This window comes from Phasianus colchicus, chromosome 1, assembly GCF_987193195.1.
Source record: "Phasianus colchicus chromosome 1, bPhaCol1.hap1.1, whole genome shotgun sequence".
Taxonomy (NCBI): Eukaryota; Metazoa; Chordata; class Aves; order Galliformes; family Phasianidae; genus Phasianus; species Phasianus colchicus.
The window spans coordinates 89,349,838-89,370,917 of NC_143436.1; the positions used below are offsets into that span (position 1 = coordinate 89,349,838).

Genomic DNA, 21,080 nt, shown 5'->3' on the forward strand with positions numbered 1-21,080 from the left:
GAGGCTAAGCTAAACATTGGCTTTAAACATTGCCACACTGCTGCTTGCTCTGAAGGAACCTTCTTTCAACCCTGACTAGAACCACAAGGCCTATTTTTCTTGTTTACCTGTTGGTATAATTGTGTTACCACTGTCATCTCTTGTCAGCTGCAGTTTGACATAGAGCTCTTTGACAGTACCATACTGATAATTTTGAACTTTTATAGGTCTTTTCACTTGAACTACCAAGTGATCGATAGGATTGATGAAGAAAGATAGGTGACACCTTTCTGACTGGGGTGGCTGGGGCAGATGGAGGCTGCATATCACAGCGAGACTCAGCGTGAACTTCAGGAGGTCCTCTGCTTGTCCAGGAGAGATAAGAAGAAGCTCTAGTTCCTGATTCCTTTGGCACGGCTGTGGCTGCAGAGAGTAAGCTGTAATGCAGCAAATGCAAAGGTTGTGTGGCAGTGTTAGAAAATGGTGTGGAGGGTATTTAACACAGAATGTTCACTGCAGTAGATTAATCTCTGAGCAAGAGGGCAAGCATTTACATTAAAAGACTGTAAATAGCAAACTTCAGTCTTCCTCTGTTCTCTCTGAAGAAACAGTGGCAGTGCTTTCTTCCAGAGCCTGCAATGTTATTGTCGCAGCAAAGTGATTTCCAGAAACAAGAAGAAATTTAAGAGTTTGATCATGTGCCCATGATTCTGTCGCAGGGCAGATAGCAAAGATAAGTGCGGAACAACAAAGATGAATAAGAGTCCTGGTTTGTTTCAAGCTAGAATATTTATCTGAAAATCTGAAAAGCAATATGGATATGCTGGGTTTTTTTCCACTTTTTTTTTTTTTTTTTTTTATGTGCATGTTGTGGTTAACACTGCTGTTTATCTGAGGGAGGAATAGGGAGTTCTTCTAATAAATCTGTTGTGCCTTAAATTTCTGGCACTTACCTGACTGGAGAGGTGAGAACTGAGAAGGCATTACAAACCTTCATGAAGGTTAATAATCAGGTTTTTATGGGTTTTTAATACTATTTATCTATGTTTTATTTTCAGTCATGCTTCAAATACTTGGTTTGTGCATCTGTGGTTTTAGTCAGCTTTGTGCACTACTTGCAGGTAGCTCTTCTATGAACGGATGCCTTCTTTAATCACTTCACTGCTTTGCTCAAACCAGTGCAATGGATTTGAGGCAGAGTAGGGATCAGAGTTAGGGGAAGGTGAGTTAGCATGCTGTTCTCCTGCTTTACTCTTTGGTCAAGACCACTACTTAGCTGCACTAGTTAGCAAATCCCTTTAACCTGCACTATTTGTTTGTCTGGTGAAGGACAGTGAACTACGTACTGATTGGAAATGATACAAGTTCCCAAGAGTATTTATGAAGCAAAGAACCTAAGTTTGGTCTTGAGGCTGGACAGGTAACTGACAGCGATGGAGCAGTAGGAACATTCACACAGAACACAGGGAAAATCAGTGCTGGGGACGTGTGGCTGCTATATGATACTTGTGTCTCGTGGTGAAGCCCCACCAGCGGATTGCAGTGGCTTTAGGGGCTCAGAAATGAAGGCCCGAGCTCAGGGCTTGGGGAGGCTGCAGGAATTGCTCCCGGCCACTAGATGCCTCCTTCGGCCCGCTGCTGGGGCTGCAGGAGGGGCTCGCTCCGCCTGGGCCGAGTGAGGCGCTGGGATAGAGGGGCTCTGCATCTCTCAGTTGCAGGAAGTGTTAACGTGATGCTGGGTTTTTCTTGTTTGTGTGTTGTTTTTTTGTGTTTTTTTTTTTGTTGTTGTTGTTGTTGTTTTGTTTTTTTAAGTTGGAGTTGAATTGGGTACCGTCCGAAATCGCAGATTTGTGAGGTTTGTTGTTCAGTACTTTGGCAAAGTACTCATTGCAAACCATCATCTTCTTACGGCATAACCATCTTTGCATCTTCTAGGTGGAGGGATGAAACTAGCTGAGCTGGAAAGGAGGGGAAGAAAAAAAAAAAAAGAAGAAAGGAGGGTCAAACTGTATAGAAATTCAGGCCCAGGCAAAATTTCCATAAGCTCCCTTCAGATTTCACTGTGTGCTCAGAGAGGCCACTCATCCTGCAGTGCCTGGGATTAAATAATCTTCCTGTCATCTAAAGACAGCATCCCTCGGGCTTCAGTTCCATAAACATGTTTTGCCAATGTCTGTAGTAAACACATAGTTGCTTTCCCCCTGCTCCCTTCCCAGCCTAGCCTAGACAGGACAAGCGGAAATGGCTTTATACTGGAAGAGGGTATATTTTAGACTAGATATTAGGAAGAAATTCTTCACTGTGAGGGTGGTGAGACACTGGAACAGGTTGCCCAGAGAGGTTATGAATTCCCCTTCCCTGGAAGCATTCAAGGCCAGGCTGGCTTGGGCTTTGACTTTGAGCAGCCTGATCTAGTGGGAGGTGTCCTTGCCTATAGCAGCTGGTTGGAACTAGATGATCTTAAGGGTCCCTTCCAACCCAAACCATTCTATGATTCTATGATTTTTCAAACTAATTAGGTGATGAGGTGGTACTGCTGTTGCTCCATGTGCTTCTCTCATAGCCATTTTTGTTTCTGAGGTGTAACAATGAATTACTTGCCATTAAATATCACCAGATCCTGTTGCAAAGTACATGCTGAATAAAACAATAATGTGTATAACTGGTTATTTATTTTTCCCAAATTGTTTTTGCCAGACAAGAATCCTGTTGAGGTGAGACGGAACCATATCTCGATCTGTGAAGACTTAATGTTTTCTTTAAAGTTGTGAGAACTGCAGTGTTCACTGTAAGAATAGCACTAGTCCTGGTTTTATACGTTCTTAATGTGTAATTGGTTTTACTACCCTTCAGAACAGGTTATGTATATCAGCCCTTTCTATCATATTTGTAAGTTTTCTTCAACTGAAGCTTTCCCTTTTTACTCTTAGATATTTAAGACTTGGTGATAAGCCCCAAGCCCTTTCTAAATTAGCTCCAGAGATGCAAGTCTGAATTGTCTTTGCAAACCAGGAACAGATTTTTCTTTGTACAAACCAGCGTCCCTTTTAAGAGTTGTTTACACAGCATTATGTTGAGGGCTTGTTCTTTGGGCATAAATGCTACGTAACAGCTGCTTTTTGGTAGCTTTCTAGATATGCATGTAAGATATGTACATGCATACATGCAGTTCTTTATATACAGTCTAACATCCTCTCTGTTTCTCACACTTAAAAATACATATACCTAGGCATATGTGCATAGACATTCCTCCCTTCTTACTTGCCTTCTTTTCTCCCCCATAACCCATACTTTGGGATTTGTAAGTTTAAGAGCCGTGCTATCACAGAATAGCATTTTCATACTCGTCAAAAGGCATACTGACCCATAATTTAAGCTAAAGGAATTATCTGTAAATCAAGTATGATAAGATTGAGGAGAAATAAGGAAATCGGGTTTTGGTGTTCGTTCAAATCACTACCATCATTTTTGCTGCTGCTCTTTGATTTTATTTGTTACACAGTTGTTACACTGAATGTTCTGTTTAATATGCTTTGAGATTTTCATATTTTCCTCTCCTAGTAAGCTATAGTTCTTAGGAGATTTCTTGCTTGGCTTAATTGAAGGGCCAAGATTCATTGGCATGGCTAGGGAGGAAATTGACCACCAAAATATTGATTCCTTCATCTCTTTAGTTATGTGATATGTGTGAATCTTCTTCAGCAGGAGAGCTGGAACTTGATGATTTCCGGAAGTCTCTTCCAGTCTCTGTGATTCTGCGAATTCAGTTCCTTAATCTCTTATATGCAGCAAAAGAAATAAAATGGTTAAGTAATTACACTGCAGCGTGTTAATATCAGACTAGTAAAATTGAAGAAGAAAAGGTAAAAAAAAACAGGTCATTCTTTAGTTTCTGTTAACTTCTCACTCCCGAGTGTTTTATTGTTGGATTAACACTACTTTTCCTGCTGCTGTTGGTGATCTTTATGGATAGGAACAGAAGGCAGCGTGTAGTATGGAAGAAAGTGAGGCGAATAAGATGAATTGGTAATTTAATGTGTTTGAGCTAATGTGGCAGTAAAACGACACGAGCAGCTTAATCTTGTTTAGAGCTGTGTAAAGGGAGAGACATTCACGCGTGTATGTGTGTGCCATTCATATCTTCCGTATCTCTTCCTTTGAATTCCCCCTGGCCCCGGATGACGTGCAAGGATGTGCACAGGTTTTCGGCTTCCATGGCATCTGGCCTTTCAGGAGTGAGCGGGGCTGCCACGGCCCAGAGCAGCGATGACAGCAGTGCGTTGTGCTGAATGTCCACTGCTAGCAGCGGAGCTGAGTCAGTCTGCAGCACTGAGAGCAGGGGGGGAAAACTGCCTTCCTCTTGCAGTCCTTGAGCTGGCAGCCTGCTGTGCGCTTACCTCTCCTCCCTCCTTCCTCTTTTGTCATGCTGACAGAATAGCCAGGCGTTTTGTGGTATTTCATTTGTTAAACCCTGAGTTTGGTAGAACTTCAACCGGCATACTTTAGAAGCAGGTACTGCAAGTAATGTGATGTAAGGCCTCGTTATGCAAAGACCAGGGGAAGCAAGCGCTGAGAATATCATTATCTGTCTCAGCTCAGTCAACTGCGTTGCATTTACTAGAAACAAAACCAAGGAGAATAACCTCCCTTAACTTCCCAAACTTCTCATTTTGAATAAAGGGGAGAATTTTAAGACTCTGTTGTACAGTAATTTGACTTGTACAAGTTACTGGGTTTGGGATTGAATAAAATGTTGACTATTTCCTACACACTTCCAATAGTGTTCCTCTCATTTATTATGAAATGAGATTTAATTATAAGCTTGAAATCCACTTGGAGGCATTCTTTGCATATGGCCTAGCAGAAGTTTGCCTTTTTCATTTATGTACTGTATTAGATAACTGTCAGCTGAGTGCATCTTGAAGCAAAAGCTTTCAAAACTTTTAATTGAAGCACCAACAAACACTGATATATTCATGCCTTCATCTTGTATTTTGTAAATCTCTGTATCTGCATGGCAACTATCTTAACTGCAGGTATTGTTGCATTAGTGCTTTTATGAAGTTTCTGACAATTGGAGCCTTTCCCAGTGTCAGATTTGGAAGCCAGGTTTCATTCCCCGGTGTCAGTGTTGACACAGGTCTGAGTTGAGTAATTTTAGCATTTGTTCTGAAATGCGTATGCTCTTTGATGTGCATCCAGAAAATTGTTTTGGTGTGGGTGGGATTTCTATTGTACACGGGCATGAGGGTTCCCTCTAGGATTAGATTTCCTCATTCTCCCAAAGCTGCTTTAAGATGAATGCTTTTTTTTTTGTACTGCTGAGGAATGGATTTGGTGTAAAAGCCTGTCATAGTGCATTGTGTAGGATCTGCTTAGACCACCGAGGCTGCATCAGAAGTCCACCCCAACTGCACTCCTTCCATCTTCTTCACCCTTCCTGGCCTTCAGAACGGGAACCATAGAATCATAGAATGGCCTGGATTGAAAATGACCTTAAAGATCATCTAGTTTCAACCCCCCTGCTGTGTGCAGGGTCGCCAACCACTAGACCAGGCTGCCCAGAGCCACATCCAGCCTGGCCTTGAATGCCTCCAGGGATGGGGCATCCACAATCTCCTTGGGCAACTGTTCCAGTGTGTCACCACCCTCTGTGTGAAAAATTTCCTACTAAAAAAACCCAAAAACTTGCTGGGAAACTTTCTGAAAAAGTGCTGGAATATTTAAATAGCTGCTGTTAGTACTGATACCTCGTTTTCAGATGGCAGTGGTGCTAATTTCACCGGTTTATTGAGAAATCCTTTGAAGTCATTCATAATCTCAGTCTGGCTCCATCCCAACATAGCATTTCCAGGTCATTTGCTACTAAACAATCTGTTTATGGGCTGTGCCAGTGCATCTTGCTGGACAAGATGACTCATGCTTGTGCAGTGAGGAGCAGAATGAAGTTTCTGACAAAGCTTGTTTCCCCAGCTGGGACTTCATCAGCAGCTCTGCATACAGTAGTTTTGGAGACCTCTAAGGAAGTCCTCACACTACCAAGTCAGCAGCCAGCAGTCTTTCTTGAGCTCAGTTGTTGTGGCAGCATGTGAAAGTTGTGGATGTACTTTCCAGGGAGACGGACAGTATGCAGCAGGGCTCTTGCAGCCTGAGATGGTCTGCTGCAAGTCCTGTGTGGAAGTGGAGTCCTGATAGCAATTGGGTGATGTGTGTTCTGAATTCTGAAATCCTTTTTGTTTCTTTCCCTCTCAAATGAGAAGCAAAGCAAACTTCAAATACAGTACTTGATGCTTTTTTGAATATAATGGATGTCACATATGTGGTTGACAGGATATCTGGATTCATCTCACAGTAAATTTGTGTTATCAAATGCTTTGTTTGAAGTTGCCAGAAATCTGTAATGTCTCAGTTTCAGACATAACGTAGGGCAAGTCCCACAGATGTGGGTGCACAAACCTAATAAGTATTATTCATTAAACAAAAGAAAAGTGAATTCAAGATAAATAACTTTTTGGTGTACTAGAATTCTGCAGTTGTCCTTGGCATTCTGTTGACTAGACTTACTGCTAGAATGGTTAATAAGTACTGAATACAGTATTCTTTATGTTGTTGTATTTTTTCATAACTGCTGAATCTTATTCTTAAGGCCTTATAGATCTGCCAGTAAAAGAGTTAACAATGTAGTCACTGTTATTGGAGAAACAACTACACTTGTAGTTATACTATGCTGGAGACTCAGAGTGCCTTTTGTTTTGTTTTTCCTCACAGACGTGGCAGATGAGGCATAGTGAGGAAATGCAACTGAAAGCTTGAACAACTGTCTTGATTCCCCTTTCTCTTGTGTATGCGTAAGAACTGCAATTGCAGGCTTGAGAGTTTTGTTTAGAAAGCACAAAAACTGGCAGTCTCCTTATTTGTTTTCTTCCTTGACTGTCTTAAAACTGACATTTTTGGTAAAAATGTTTAAGTAATAGCTAGATATCTGTGGCCTTCTCCCCCACCCTCCTCCTCCACCTCTGCAAAAACTGTTTCAGTTCACCACTCTGATACGGTCTATAGCTGAACGATGACATAGCTTTGGGGAATGAAGGAGTATGCCATGCTGTTCAGCAAATACAGTCTGCAAACACAGGTTAATGGTTAACTACGCTTAAGTCTGGAAACCATCATATAGTAATTACAGCTAATTATGAGACGATACAAGTGCATTGACATGTGGTGTCCTGGGAACACACTGTACCTTCAAAATGTGCTGCTGGGAAAAGGATTCAAATACTACTGCGCCATCCTAGGACAGAAATACCGTTCTTCAGAATAAAATAATCTTATAGCAAAGCCTGGCATAAGCACACAGGTCTATCTACTTAAGTGAAAGTTTGATATAAGCATCTCTGAAGAAAGGTTAGTCAATTCCCACTTTAAGGGGATGTCCAGATGTACAATAAATTATTGCTTCTTCTTGGCTGAGGAGCAGTGCATAAAACAAAGGCAGTTTCTTGTGATGCATTTTGGAAGTCTTCAGGAGCTTGTCCCTAGCACAGTCTGTTTTGGCTCTGTGTCGAGTACGTGCCACAGTGCAAATGTATCAAGTGTGTTGTGCTTCCCTATGACTCCCCTTCTTGGAAGCTTCTGTGAAATCAGAATTTTTATAGCTGGTTTTTCCTGCCTTTCTTCCTTCAAATGAGAGGCTGTGGCAGAAGGAGGAACTGGCTTCCCAGTATTTTCGTTGCGGGACTAAATGAATCTGTTCTTCATCCCCTTGTATTTATCCTTTTTGTTACATATATTGTACCTTCTACTGAAGTCAGATTCTGCAAATGAATCTCAGCTCTTATGGCTAGTGTTTCGGTACATTTGTTCATCTTGCCAGTGTTTCACAAAATCAACAGGAGCAGAGCAGCAAGGACTCAAAGGTTCTTAAAGCTTCATCTTGAGAACATTTACATTTAGGCACAACTTTTCCACCAAGCATCCCGTTTGTTGACCTCAGAGGTTACTGGTATTCTTGAAACTGAATGCAAATGTAAATGCTTACGAGCTGGTGAGCACAGAACTGGGAAGTGAGCTAGAAACTTAGCAATGGAGTGTAGAGTTCATTTTCCTGTTCCCAGGCTATGGACTGGCCAGTTGGATGGTTTGTTTGGCCTCAACTACTGATCTGAGAGGATAGGTGTGTGGTATGTCTGCTGGGTCTAGGGAGCTGCTCAGGTGACAGTCAAGACCCTGTTTGGGCCACAGAACCCATCCTGAGTAGCAGATGGATATCAAGGCTTGGTTTAGGCCATGGAATCCATCCAGAATAGCTTAACTTTGTGTCATAGTGTTGGAATCTTTACAGAACAAGCAATGCTGCAGTCAAGACACTGCTTCATAGTTCAAAAAGTAGTATTTCTTGCACAATATAATAGCTAGTGTCATCCAACCACTGGATTAGTCTCCCGAGTCAATTGTGTTTGTACTCAGTAGTTTTCTGGGGATGCTCACAGTGTTGGAAGACATGGTAAGGAAGAGATGCAGGACTGATGAGTGACAGCAGTTCAGTTGATCTGTGTGTGGTGTGTACTGGAGAATAAAAACATTGTCTTGATCCTGCTTAGGTTGCTTCAGTTCTGTCAGCCTTCGATTTGGTTGATAGTGTCGTTTAAGAAACAGCTCTGCAGTATCTGTAAATGCCTTTTAGGAGCAGGGATGAAAGTACTCATATTGATGTTTTCTGTGATAGTAGGCATTTGGAGTACCTGGCTTCTCGCAAGCATAGCTTCTCTTGATTTACAGTGAGATTATGATTCAATCCCAGCACACCTGCTTTTTGTTGTACTCAAATTTACATGGGGGCTGCCTTGAAAACTGAGCTGTTGTTATATTGTCTGCATTGACCTAAAGAGAAAGGAAATGGTTGAAAATGTAGCTGAAGGTGCGCTTGGATGAAAACAATCAGAAATCACAGAGCACAGGGAATCAATACATTTATAGCAACTTTATGTAGTCTTTGCATGAAACTTGGTGCTATGAAATACAGGAAAAACAACTAGGATTTTTTTTAACCTTGGGGAAAAAGGCTTTGTTATAAATCTGTTGTCTTTTAACATAGATCTTTGCGGATTGTGGTCATACTTGGAATATCTTTATTTCCTTAATTAAAATGCAGTGCCTCCCATTTTGAGACTAAATTGGACTGGAGAGACATTGCAAAAAAGGCAGTATTTCTGAGATTCTCTACTTTCCTTGAAATTAGTTTGGATCAGAAATCAAATTTAGGTGTTATTCTTAGTAAGACCATGGGCTCTGTCAGAGTTGCTATGCTGTTACAAGTTTGGAAAAGAATAATTTTTCTTTTCCTGCCATTTACCTTGATTATAACTTTTCTATGCATAGGTTTCCCTTGCTGCTATCTGTGCGCAGCTACTGATTTTAGAAGAGAGCTTGATGTAGGGTATGGATGATGTCTTTTAAACATACACAACAATATGGATAAATGTATAACACAGGGAAAACAAGTCCTGTCTAAATTACCTTAGAAGAATATTATTCCTCCGATTTCTGTTTGGTACGTGTTTCTTTGCTTTTTTAGATTCTCAGAGTGCCTAGCATTCAAGTTTTTCATGGTTTTGTTTTGTTTTGTTTTTCCTACTTTATGGCTAGTGTGAGATGGCTGTCCAATAAAACTGGAGGGTAACTTTTAAGGCAAGGTTTCGAAGAGTATATTTATTTTTATACACATGGAAATAGGAGACTAGAAAGCTCTTGATTGATACTGGAACAGCATGTCAGAGCAAAATATTTTCTTAAAGCTAAATTGCAGGCGTGTGTGTATGTATTTACTATCTGGGCCTATTATTTAAACTATCTTCTATAATTTGATTGATCATAAGGGATAAAATTAGAAGCAGTCTAGCTAATTTTTGAAACTGACAGCTTCAATAATGGAAATATATATTTCAGTATCAAAGAGTATTTTGCTGCATTACATTTTGTTGAATGAGTGTGATTCTACTCTTTTTTTTTTTTGGATACTTTCTTTTTTTGCCATGTGTTGTCATTCAGTATTTAGTAGTATTCTGTGAAATTAAGGAAAAAATAATATTCACGTATTTGTGCTCATTGTACTGCTCTTCAGTCTTTCATAAGAGACCTATTTTTTTAATGCTGAATTCTGTCAGTTGACTTCAGAGCAAAACAATGGTGAAGATTTTTATCATTAATTTTCTTTCTTTCTGTTATGAGGACATATTCATGCTTTTCCAATTTATTTTCGGTGTTAAAGGAGAACTGAATAGGGATAAGGATCCTGTTGAGCTGAACATGGCAGAGATGAGCCTCTAAAGATGAATTGTCCTCCCAAGCACTAGTTGTTTGCATTTGTGTTTATTTTGACTTATTAAATGTCTCAGTGGTTATTACAGGCATAGGAATTTTGCAGCAGTTTTGCACACCTGTCATTCTAGCAAAGCATCTCTGCAAAACTAGAAATTAGTCTTGAGAGTTTCTGGCTTGTAGACTTACTTGGGAAGAATGCCAGAAAGAGATGAAATGAACAGCTGAGGAATTGCATTAAATTCAACTTTATCATACTAAAAAGGCTTGTTGGGCTGTAGGTTACTTGTAAGATTTCTCTGACAAATAGGCTGAGTGCAGAAGCTCAAGGAATGACAGGAATTTTCTTTGTTTGTCCTCTGGTAAACTCAGCTTGGGATGTCAAAGTTAATTGGGTGATTCCTGGGGTTAAAAGTGAGTCTTGGGCCTGATTCTGTCTCTGCTGTCCTTTTCTGCTGGGGTGGGAAAAAGGGAAATGGGTCACATGCATGGAAACTGGACTTGTAGACAGAATCTGGTGGGTAGGTTTGGTGACACAGAGCTGGAGATACTGTCTGTTCGCTTACATTTCTGTCAGTTCTGCTATGGTCATGGAGCTGATAAAACTCCTGTTGTTAACCTCCTGTCAGTGCTCTCTTTATCTGTCGAGTCAGAAAATGATAGTTTTCTTTAGCTACTTTTAGGAGTGTGTATTTAGAGAAAGCACATTTACTCCTAATGCAATTTCATGCGTTTCTACTTGATCCATTTTGTGTGCTGAATAGCAATCCAGCAGCACGGAGTTTTAATGTGGGACAGCCCCATTCAAATACATGTACTTAAAGAAATCCAGATGAGAATTTGAAATGAGTATTGTTCAGAATAATAAAGTTGTACAAGTATTTGACTGTGGTGATATTGAAATATCTCTACTTAGTAACATAGGCAGAATTAATGAGACATCAGTGTACTGGTTTTTATAACACACAGGTTGCTGGTGCATGTAAGAAGACCTAACAATTTAGGTAGAAAAAAAAAAACGTTTTGTAGAAGTGTAACAAATTTAGCAACTTTAATTTTCATCTTTTGTAGAGTCACTTTTTTTTGTTCAGGTTCTGTGTGAATAGATATATATAACATAAATAACATAATAATTTAACGTACATATTTATATAATGAATAATAAATAAGAGGAGGTTTGAAAACTCCATCCCTGCCCCTCCTCACCCTCCCCCCCCACACAAACACACCCTCTGCTGCTGAAATTATAGAAGTGAAATCTGAGCCCTTCCTAGTCAACACTAGGAAGGTTTTCTGTGAATATCTTTGTGCTTCTGCCAGACTCAGGCCGGGAAGCTTGCTTTGTACCCAATGCTTATGCAGGAACCCAAGAGTTTCTTGTCATCCTTCAATGTGCACCGATCCTCCTTCCCCAGTAGATGAGGAGGGCAGTTCCAGCTGCCTTGGTAATTTTGTTACATGTGGGTCAGGATGCGATGAAGAACATGGTTTTTAAAGTGCTGTTCAAGCTTCATCCTAAACTCTGAGTGCCAGAGCATGCAACTGAACCCTCTCATTCAAGGGAGGGCCTATCCCAACTAATTAAAAATAAAGCAGCAGAGGAAAAATATCCAGGAATAGTGGTCATTTACTGCTGTGTACTTCTTTAACAAAGTTAGAGGTGGATGTTTTTTTCAGCTTTGTGGATTTCAACTCCCATCATTTGACTTATAAAGTGAAGGAAAGCAGAAACAACCAGATTCAGAATTTGCAACGTGCTAAATGGGCAGTCATGCAATCTTAACTTGCCATGGCTAGGTGCCTCAGTGTTGCACAGATGTCATGATGTGGAGGTATGAGACACCACTTCCCCAAGTACTACACAACTATCTATGAAGCTGTCTGTTCAATCAGGGAGGGCAGGGATGTTCCTGCTTTTGCTCTCAGGGCATTTCTGCAGCTTTTCAAGCATCCAATAGAGGTTTAATGTTCTTAGCCTTAAAATATAACATGGAGATGATAGATGTTTACAGTTCTAATCAGTCGAGAGTATTTCCTTTTCTCCTCTTATTCAACCTGAAATGAAACATATAGGTGCACTTCCTCTGATTTCCTTTTTTGGTGTTTGAATTTGCATTTTTTCTTTCAGATCACAGAAAAGAACAGTTTCCCCACTTGTGTTTTGATTTGGCTTTTACTTTTTAGCTCACCTGTAGACTGTGTCCTATCCCAAGTAGTTTGCATGTCTTCCATCAGTGGTCAGTATAGCTCAAGACCTTCCTTCTTCAGGTATTTTGTTTACCTTCTTCTAACACGCTGTATGGCTTTCACAGTGCCCAAAAAATCCAAGGCAGATTTGTTTTATCAGATGAGATCAAATTTATTGGACCCCCCGTGACGATTTGTTTCAATGATGCGAGTAAAGCCTTTCATACTTTTTTTGTCTGTCCCACCTTATTATGGAAGCAGGAAACATCCAGATACAAATCTTTTAACTCAAAGAAAAAAAAAAGCTTTACTTTAATATCACATAGTTTGCATATTTTAGGCGCTAGAGGGCAGACTTGTACCTTTGTGTATAAATTAATAACTGCAAACTAAAATAATTAGCTGTAAGCTACAGAAATAAATGCCCAGTGAAAATACACATTTTGATGCATGTGCTTTTTTAATAATGCAAATAGGAAAATAACTTTTTACTTTAGTTAAAGATGTTTCATTAAGGATTTCATTGTTGTCATGTGTTCAAAATTGCTTCAGCGCTCTGAAATTTGCTGACTGATTTTAGTTGAAATAACAGTGACAGGGTTGGTAGGCAAGCTGATTCCCTTCTGTTTCCCTTTTTGTAAATACATTACCCCATAGAAACTATGCCTATGCATATGTTCTGTGCTTACAGGTAACTGGGTAAACTAAATTTTCAACAAGAATGTTGTGGGCAAAAATTAGTCACCTGATATTTAGGTCCACAATGACCATTTTTGCATTGCATCTCTGTAGTTCTTTTCCTGGTATGAAGTTTGGATATAGTTCTTCCCATGCATGTGGGAAGCATTTTGCAGTGAGGAAAGAGATGGCAGACACCAGCAGAACATAATGAATCTTGCTTGTCTTAGCTACTCTTCCCTTTATTAATTTCTCAATAGCAGGTATGTTTAAAAAATGTATATATAGTAATGGAATTGATTCACTCAGTGCTGTCTTGTGGATATTAAAAATGACTGATTTATGGCTTGTTATCTCAGATTTTTCAAATGGCAGGAGAACATCTGGGATGTGCCTGTTACATACAAGAAAGCTCGTGTTGCAATGGTGTTAGAAAAGCAGCAGTGTGATTAGTTGATAGAGACATGGAGGATGCTGATACCTAGCGTAAGAATGCTAGTGGGGAGGGGTTATCAGCTGTCTGTGATAAAATTCCTTTCCAATTAGAAGAATGTATGAAGAACATCCTTGAGAGGGATGTTGCTATTAACATCTCCTCCTTTCATGGATTTCATAGTATCTAATGACTATTTTAAAGATTCAGCTCTCAAATTAGTTTATTTAAATATTTCCCGACTGTAAGTAAAACCGGATTGATTCAGTTTTTATAAAAGCTTGCACATGCAAGTTCCTTAGGCTTCACAATTAGTCCCTAAATTAAACAGCTCATAATGACTTCTATTAACGTTATATTCGTAACGTTGTTGACTTGGTCCCATTTTATCCAGCATCTTGTCTGGTCCTAAGACGTACTTTCTGTAAAGTAGTATTCTCTGCTTGCCTTTTTAGTAGTATAGGCAGACATTAAGCACTTTTATAAATGACAGCAACATCAAAAGGACCTTTGTTCATCTTTTTTTCTTCTTGTTCTCTGAACATGTTTTTTATTGTACCTTTTAATTTTCAGCTGCTCCGTTACTAAGGGTGGTAAACATCCTTCTGAGACAAGAGCAGTGACCTCAATTATGCAGGAACATACCTCTCCATTTGGCAAAACCCTAGTGTGAGTGGCAACATTCTGCAGAGCCCAAGTGAAGGACGTGTGTTGTTCCCACCTAAGATTTAAATGCAGCAGGATCTCTTCCTTCTTTTGCAAGGCACTTTCAACAACCTCTCTTTTCCACCTTTGTTTTTTAGTCGAATTGCAGCTTTGGCAAATAGACACTTAAACTTGTGTGATTTGTTCATAGCAAAACGGCTAAAATGTGAGATGGGGAACAATTAAGAAGAATATACCCAATTGGAAGGTTTTTTCCCCACCTCTTCCTACTTCTAAATGTGTTACGAATTGCCTGAAACAGTAACAGGTAAATCACCTCAGATGTGAATGATGATGTTCAGTGGTGATACTGTGCCTTCTAGACAGCTGCACTGTGCATGGATGCTAAGAGCTGCTGCCCCCTTCACATGTTTGCTGAAGAGGTTGTCTGTTGCAAAACTCAGCACAAAGACACCTTCACTAGTTCTAATGGACACTTGTATTTCAACTTGTCTTTTCTAGATCTCTTTATCTCCCTCTCTCTCTCTTTTTTTCTCTCTTTGTGGTTTCCTGGACCTCTTAACTCCTGCTTTTTGGATGATTACACTCACTTGCCTTGCTTCAAGTGCTTTCTTTGTAGCTGCGAGACACTGATCAGAGACATCCCTCCTCCTTACTAAAGATTTTACTTTAATGTTTAACTCAATTTCTTTTTCTAGTTTTTTGAGTGTTTCTAAAGAATGATGAAACTTGGGTTAGTCATAACTGAAAATGTAAGAACAGTTACTTTACTCACTCATTTAATGCACTCTTAAGAAATGGTGCCCTGGGAAGCAAGTAATACGATTACTCGGATTTTCTGGTATTATCAGGTGATTAATCTTCATTTGCGTTAAACATTTTGGACTCTAGGTAAATTTTGTTCAGTGCTCAGTGTGTTAGATTATATATTGCACTGACAATCTACAGCTGCTCATGATGGGTGCCTTCTGGGGAATGCTTGGAGAATAAGACAATTGGCTAAATGAAATGAAAATCTGCCTGATTCTGGTTGGCAGAGTTACCTGCTCATAGGTCCCAGAAGCTTTTTACTGAGCTGTAAGGTATGGTGTATAGAATAGAAAATAGGTATCAGGTGCTACATATAGTACAAAGGTGTTAGTGTTGTTTTAGACTGGGAATAGGACATTAAAAATAAGATGCGATGTGTTGGAATTATATTAGAGCTGAAGGTGTCAGTCTGCAAAAAGTTACCTGTAATGGCCCTTAAACAGCAGAGTGCTTGTGTTTGTTCACTGGAAACTGGTGCAAGCTTTGCTTATATTTGCCTTCTGTAGCCCGGAGGCTCAGGAAGGAAATTCTGAACAAAGATTCCCAAATGGAACAGTTAAAGGCAGCATAAAGAATTTCAGTATTATCCTTGCATCTTCTGCTGCTGTCAGGGGAATGAATGTACTGCTATTCCATCTTCCACTTCCCCTGCTCGGATGTATTCCCTGTCTCCTACACTTCTCACAAGGGTCTCCCCAGGTCCATGGGATGCGGGGAGCTGTTAGTGCAAGGGTTGGTCATTGCTAACCTGATCTGATTAGGGACAGTTGCTGATAGGCTCCGGGTGTCACACCTATCTGCATGCTTGGTCGCTGCCAAGGCTTCCTGCAGCATCTCCTTGCTGGATGGGCTGTGGTTCAGTTCCTTTGCACAGACATCTCCCTGATCTCAATACCTTCACTGCCTCTGTGCAGGGACTTGTTTCCTGGTACATGTATTCCCACACGGGTAATCTGGCAGCTGTTGCTGTTCTGTCTTAGAAGTTGCTGTACAGCAATAGCAATATATGTGGTGCTTATGCAGCTCTATTCTGCTCCATCTACAGGCAGGCATGTATATTGTCAGCTGCCTTTTTCCTCTACAGGACGATCCGATGATGCTGGGAGCAGCTCCTGTACACAGGCTTGAAAAAGAGCAAAGAGGTTGTTTCCTTTAGTTGAGAGTGCCTGAAAGAGCCCAGGAGCACATACAAAGAAGTACCACTGTATTTTCAATTATCCTTTCAAAGCCATGGGAGCAAACTTGCATGAGCTATATAGGTATTCATGTGAAGGAACATCTGCTCATATGGATAACATTAGGAATCACTGTGTTTTATGCTAAGTTTCATTTTAATTTGAAATCCTGTTATGTAATTCAGTTATTTTGAATAAAATCTGAATTAACCTATAAAAGGTATGATTTTCCTTTTGAAGTGGATTGTGATGTTATCTGACCAGCCAATTGATTGTTCACTCTGTTCATTCAAAATGGAAGGCTGTGGAGAAGGTAGCTTCTTTGAAACTCAATACTGCAAAGAGGCTGGGTTTATTTCTCCCTCTCTTCATGTAGCATTGAACAAATAGTAACAACCTGTCCTATTTCTGATGAGTGTGTGGGCAGGTTCTTTTTCTTTTCAGCCTCTGAGAATTAAAATCTGTTAGGAGCTGGGACCCCTTGGGAGGTGACAGAGAAGAGCACTTTCCAAGCCCTGGCTTGTATTGCCCTCAGTTTCATTTTTTTCGGTACATTTAAAAGTGAATAAGCCCCAGGCAGGTTGGGGTAGAATTGCATTTTCTAATTTATGTGATTCTAACTGATAGGCAGGATCAAAGCAGACAACATTATTAGCTGGGGTAACTATCAGACCTATAGCTTCATGTGAGCCTTTTCTAATGTGGAGGTTGGTTATTGCTTGGTTTGGCTTTCTACATCAGAGAGACACAAGCAGTTGTTACTCTTTAAGGGCTGTATTAGACTAAGGGCTATATTGGGTGAGTCCTTAGTAAAGATTGGGCATGAGGCAATAGCATGAAATGTAGAAAGTTTTAGTGTTGTATGTAAGTCATTCTGAAAAAGCTTTGTGGTAGGGGATGATGTCCATTTCATGAGTGGGTCCTACTGAGGTAGAAAATGAAGTTGAGCCACTACCGTAAAGCTGTTCTGAGCTGTAAGGATATATCTACTGGTGTACATAGTTTCTGTTTGCTTGATGCTGTTTCTCAAACTTGATGCCTTCAGAAGGAGAAGGTATTTGAAATGTTAGCAGGAGCACTCATGCAAATCAGACAGGTAAATGGTGGCCTGATGACTGTTGAGTGCAGCCATTCTGTTTTCATCATCAGTTGCGTCTCCATGGTGTTTCTGTTGCTTGTTAAGGCATTGGCCTTCAGGGTCCCTGGGGAGCTGTTACATCCATGTCTCCAGGTTGGGACAGACAACGCTGACCTGCAAGATCTTCCAGGGTACCTGTGCTGCTGAGACTGTCTCATCTTCACCAGAAACAGCCTCTTCTAGACAGAAGGGGTATTAATTTCTTCTTTCTAGCTGGCATTGTTTCTAGCAGCAGTGGCTTTCCTTCAGCAGTCCTGAAAGCAGAAGGTGGGTAAACTTTACTCGTCACAAACTAATGGTAATTATTTGAGGAGCTCAGGGTGTGCGGGTTGACAGTTTGTCATGGTCTTGGCTTCAAAGTAAGGAGATTGAAGACTGTGGATGTTAGTTGTGAAATCTGATACTGGCTCACTGTTCAGAAAGGTGTGTGTTTCCCCATTTTCCTCTAACTTGAGCACTAATTATATCTTAAACATGGCCTTAGGTTAAACCAGAACTGTGCCACCTTATTCATGCAGAAATTGAGGAGTTGGGTGTGTGCACCGAGATCAGGACTGTCCTTGTTTTCTTTTGGATCTGTACAGCAGCTTTATTGGGTTAAGATGAGCTAGATAACCAGAATCTGGCCAGCACCTGACTCTGTGTATCAACACTGTGTTCAGTCTTGAACAAGTGAGTTGGGTGATGTTACTGAATTGACCCAAATGCTGTGTGTAGTCAGGGAGGCCTTTGGGATGTGGATGCCTGGTGGGTGTTGAGGTTTGATGGGCTAGACCTTGCAAGGTATCACTTCTCTAGGCTGTGTTTCAGCAAAGAAAAATGTTAATTAAGTATTCAGATTTACTGTCTGATGCTTCTTGGAGTACTGTTGTTGCTGTGGTAAGGTAAAATAGATAAACTTCACAAATCTTATTGATTTTTTTCCATGTAAAGCTCCTTTCATTTGGCTTTTATAAGCCAAGAAAAGTGCTTACCTGGCTTTTTCTGTGATCAACTACACAGCTCAGGTATTCAACTTGTGGCAACTTAGTACCGTTTCTAAGCTCACAGATCTGTTAAACCTAAATAAAGTGAACTCTCTGAATGCTTTGTTTTTTGTGATGCTTCAGCTTTGTGGTGTCTTTTATCAGAAATCTATCAGGTTTTTTTGTGACACGCCTGTTGGCACGTATGTCTTGGCTGTAAGTCCCATCATTCCATCATTCAGTTTTATTCCCCTGACATCCCATGGACTTACTGATGTTGAGGAACCTGCCTCAGCTAAGTGAAAATAATGGTTATTAGACTGAAATAAAAACTAAAAGCACGTGAGTTGGTTTTAATTTGCTAATGTGAGTTCCTGTGTAAATAAAGGCTTATTCTTGTACTTGTAATGTAAATTCCATAGTCCAAACAAGGAAGAAATGCTAGAAGCCTATCTGCTGATATGAATGTCTGTACTTGCTTATCAGAAGTTATGTGACTCAGGTAATCTTGAGAAAGCAAAATGTCAAATACTGAACACTTGCTGGGTGATGTAACTGGCTTTTACATTGTTGTGGAGCTTTCTTGTCACTGAGCATAAGTGATCTGCCGAGATGCATTTTGCCAGATATTAATGTCATGAATTATCTAAAGTGATTCATAATTGAGAAGAGTCTTTCTAAAGGGGAAAAAAAAAAAGGAAAAAAACCACAAAAACAAACAGTCAAAAAACAATGTTCTTTTCATGCTCTTGTAAATGTGTTTACCTAAAATAAATTTCACAGAATTACAAAACCTGGAAGTTGTACATGTCAAACTCGATCTCAGCTATTTCAATTTAGAAATAATTTCACTATGCATAATACAACAGTAAAATTCTAATTTTTGGCAAATTACATCTTGTTTACTTTCTCCAATGAGACCATTTTAAAACAATCTCTGAGTTGTCATATGTCTTTATTGCACAAAGAAGGAAAAACTATGTTTCAGCTCTATCAGCAGAAGTTGGTTTTTCTTCACAATATACCTGTTCAAAGAGCTCACATTGCATACAAAATGCTCAGCCATATTGTAGATTTTGTGAAGCATGAAATTAAAAATCTAAATATTTATCCTGGGTTTTCCCATTAGTGTGTAATTTGGTTTTCCTGCGGACTCCGTGGTGAAGAGGTGTTTCAAACCTATGTCACCTATGTCATAATGCAGTTCAGGGGAAGTATCCATGCATCCTACAAGCTGTCAGTTTGTTTCCCCCTTTTTGGATCATCTTTCTTCATGAAGAAAACTTGATTTCTGTAACCTAACATAGGAATTGTAGGCTGCTATTGGTTTGGTAAGTCTTACTTTTCCTTGCAGCAGTGAGGGCACAATCTGAAATAGTCTGAGAGTGATCGATAGAAATCTTTTGAATACAAGGATGACTAGTAGTTAACTAATGGTCTATCTGTATTCCCAACTTGTATATATGCTGAACAAAATTATTTTTGTGTCTAAGCTTAGTGTAACCTTATATATATGTATCTTTTTTTTTACAGAGGTTCTTCAGCAAAATGGCTGATGGAAGTGGAATGCTTTTTGTTTTTTAGTTTGCTTTGATTCCTTATCTCTTCTCCAGAGAGATACTGTTGCCTGTTGTTGTGTTGGCTTTTTTTTTTTTTTGTATGTTTGCATCAGTGTGGTGGTTATTGCAGATACAGCATGTCTGTAATTTTGTGTAATGATACCGTTTCTTATTAATAAATGCTAAAGGCAACAAATAATCGACAGTTGTTTTGCAGACGTTGCACAGCTCACTAAATATGTCTTTTGAAACTGAACTTAGAGTAAATTCAAAGACACATTGTCTTAGGACTTCAGGAGACATCCAGTGGAGTTTTGCCTGGAGTCTACCTAAGCACTAGCAGATAGACTAGCAGATTGGTGTGCTGTTACTTGCACAAGGGAAGATTAACCATATTTGATGAAGCCAAAATTACAGCAAATGGTAAATATTCCACGAATGCAGCTTTGCTGTATTGTTTACAGTTATTTTGATGTTATCAATATTTAATTAATAAGTAATTGTTCAGCAAATTGTCATTAAGAGGGGAAAAGTTGATGTCATTACTGTGTCACATGATAGAAAAAGCAGGAAATTCTCCTCCATTTGAAAAGATTCAGTCTTGAAGCAGAAAGAAGCTTCATCGGTGATTTTCCTCTTGACATCAATAGTTCTGTACTAATAGTTTCTTTTCAGTAAGCTATATTTTGACTTATTGCAGGTGCAAATGGAGTTTTTTATTGGCTTGTAGCAGAATAGCTAGATTTAAACCTTCAACAGATATATCATGTCTAAGTATATATCTCTATTTTCATCTAAGAATCTCTTTATAAGCATAAGGACCTATTTTAAAAAGCTCATTAAAAACTTTTTAAGCATTCACGAAAATTCAGTTTTACCTGTTGAACAATCATCACAGATCCCCAGCCCTGATCAAAAGAACTGGGAGCAACAGTGTTCCTGCTTTTGTTTCTCTGTGGTCATAAAGATATGAAGATAAAAACCATAATGCCTACCTGTAATCTTAACTATCCAATCTTGTTTTTGAGGTGTGTGTTGCTTGTGAAGTGGCTTTTTTGTGTTGGCTGGAGGTTTATTGTTTTGTTGTGTTGTTGTTTTTTTTTTTTTTCACCATCCAGCTGGAGCTAGGTTGCTTGTGCTTGTTTTCTTTCTTTTTTTTTTTTTTTGCATGAAGCC

The 21,080-nt window shown here is 39.6% G+C and overlaps 1 protein-coding gene across 14 annotated transcripts in view; it reads left to right on the forward strand.

Moving 5' to 3' along the window:
- Nucleotides 1-21,080, forward strand: part of BBX (BBX high mobility group box domain containing) — a 141,535-nt gene that overhangs the window by 37,896 nt on the left and 82,559 nt on the right. The window contains exon 1 of one of the 14 annotated variants that reach the window (XM_031613223.2): nucleotides 16,784-17,647. The exons of 12 other annotated variants lie outside the window; for them this stretch is intronic. The gene's annotated coding sequence lies outside the window, so the exon portion shown is untranslated. Of the gene's footprint in view, nucleotides 1-16,783; nucleotides 17,648-18,302; nucleotides 19,677-21,080 lie in introns of those variants that run through there. One more of the 14 variants, XM_090151933.1, reaches the window with a different exon arrangement.